This window comes from Rhinolophus ferrumequinum, chromosome 10 (genome assembly GCF_004115265.2).
Source record: "Rhinolophus ferrumequinum isolate MPI-CBG mRhiFer1 chromosome 10, mRhiFer1_v1.p, whole genome shotgun sequence".
NCBI classification, from domain to species: Eukaryota; Metazoa; Chordata; class Mammalia; order Chiroptera; family Rhinolophidae; genus Rhinolophus; species Rhinolophus ferrumequinum.
The window spans coordinates 31,879,933-31,882,446 of NC_046293.1; the positions used below are offsets into that span (position 1 = coordinate 31,879,933).

The 2,514-nt window shown below is 41.2% G+C and overlaps 1 non-coding gene across 1 annotated transcript; it reads right to left on the reverse strand.

Moving 5' to 3' along the window:
• Positions 1-516: 516 nt before the first annotated feature.
• Positions 517-623, reverse strand: LOC117029527 (U6 spliceosomal RNA). Its single transcript, XR_004424264.1, has one exon. It is a non-coding gene; the product is annotated as a U6 spliceosomal RNA (small nuclear RNA).
• Positions 624-2,514: the final 1,891 nt, after the last annotated feature.

The following is a 2,514-nucleotide window of genomic DNA, read 5'->3' on the forward strand; positions in this document are numbered from 1 at the left end:
AACAGAATAAAAAGCAAGTTTTGACCTTAGCAGGCGAATAGTCTTGTGCCCAAAACAGACCAGTGTCACTCCACTAACATACAGAGTAATGATATTCTGGGAGTTCAGAGGACAGGCAACCCACCTTGAGAAAGGACATTTTAACCAGGTCTTCTTTTTTCTTTTCTCTTTTTACTTTTTTCTCCCTCCCCACAGGCCCTGGTTTGATTCTGTGAATTTGACTATTTTAAATGCCTCCTATAAGTGAATCATGCAGTATTTGCCCTTCCATAACTGGCTTGCTTCACCTAACATAATGTACTCAAAGTTCATCCATGTTGTCGCATATGGCAGAATTTCCTTTTTCTTTTTTCAATTATAGCTGACATTCAATATTATTTTATATTAGTTTTAGGTGTACTGCATAGTGGTTAGACATTTATATAATTTATGAAGTGATTCCCCCAGTAAGTCTAGTACCCACCTGGCACTATACATAGTTATCACAATATTACTATTTTCCCTATACTGTACTTTAAAAACATGAAACGCTTCACAAATTTGCATATCATCCTTGCACAGGGGCCATGCTAATCTTCTTAATATCGTTCCAATTTCAGTATATGTGCTGCCAACGCAAGCACTAACCAGGCCTTCTTGACACAACTGTTTTACATGGTGTATTAGTTTGCTAGGGTTGCCATAACAAAGTACCACAAACTGGGCAGCTTAAACAACAAAAATGTATTGTCTCACAGTTCTGGAGGCTAGCAGTCCAAAGTCAAGGTGTCCAGAGGGTTGGTTCATTCTGAGGTCTGTGAGGAAGAATCTGTTCCATGCCTCTCTCTTACATTCTGGTGTTTTGCAGGCAATCCTTGGTGTTCCTTGGCTTGCAGATATGTCACCCTGCTCTCTGTCTTTATCTCCACATGGCATTCTCCCCATTTCTCTTCGCATAGTCTTCCCTCTGTGTATGTCTACCTCTGTAGCCAAATTTCCCTTTTTTATAAGGACACAGTCGTTGAATGAGGGCCCATCCTAACGAGATCATCTCAACTTGATCATTTTCAAAGGTTATTTCCAAGTAAGGTCGCACCTGCAGGAACTGGAGGTTAGGACTTCAACACTTCTTTTTTCTTTTGCAGGGGTTGGGGGAGACACATTCAACCCATAACATATGACCATAACTATAACTTGAAATAAGCATGTCAAAATGTATTTTTTCTTCTTGTAACTATCTAAAGGACCTTGTGACACAAGTTACACTCCCATCTTAGCAGAAGCCTCTGATCCTCCCTCCTGACCATAATCCTTACTCCATCATGGACCCTTTCCTTCTTCTCTGACTCTACTCCAGTGTTCAGTCTCATCTTCACCCCACCCCTAAATCATATCCCTTCTCTCTGCCTACCCCCAAAAGGGAGGGTCAGATATGCTATAAAGGTCAGTAATGGAGTAAGAATCAATGTTTTACTAAGTCCTTGGGATTTTTTTAAGTTAAAATTTTAATGGTTCACTTTCTTAGCCTCCACCAAAGCGAAATTCAAATTAAATGATGGTGTATAATAATGTTCCTAGAATCAAAATGTCGTCAGGGTAAAAATTACCAAAATAGCCAAGTCAAAATATCACATAACAAATTATGCGGTATGGGAGAGTTTAGTACAGCTTATTTGTTTAGGCCATGCCAGAGATGACTATAGAAGGGCAAACAGGAAACGTATCAGGCTAGGAAAGGAATATTACTGGCTGAAGGAAAAGCAACTGCATAGGCAGTTGAATCTCGAGTGGTGTGACACGGCCAGGGCAGAGGGAGTGAAGAAGGCAGGCAGAGGCCTAACTGCCAAAGGCCTAGGACACCACTGGTTGTCTGTCTATTTTGTTATTTCATTTATTACGCGATGGAGAGTGAGCAGAGGGTTTGAAGCAAGGGGTGCCATGCTCATATGTGCAGTTTTAAAAGATCATTTTGGCAACCATGAGAAGGATGGATTAAAAAGGTCAAAGACTGGAGATGGGGAGACCAATGAGAACTCTGCTTAATAATACAGGAAAACGAGGATGCAATCTTACACGAAGGTGACACACATGGTGAGGAGCGGCGGCCATTCCCAGCTGTTTGTGAAATATTCACCAGGTAGGATCAATAGGATTTTAACGAAGGAAGTGAAACAGGCAGCCAGCTCTGGCTGCCTATTGGAGACAGCGCGGGAGTTTTTCCAAATGCACTTGTTCTGGCCCTGTCTCAGACCTAGTGAATCAGAGTTATCTGCTGTTTAAGCCTTGAGAATTTGCAGATTCCTCCAGCCAGTCTCTGTGACTAAACATTTAAGGGCTGACACCCCAGAGAAGGACAAAACACTCTACTGATTCAGGACCAGATTTTAGTACCATATAAGAGAAAACAATGGCACAGTTAAACTGTTTAAAGATAGAACCATTACCTCGGAACCTTGTCACTGAACGTATTTGAGCAGAAGAGGTTAGTAAACCAGTTAAAGTGAGGTTATGGAAAGGTTTCTTTACTTGTCAGAA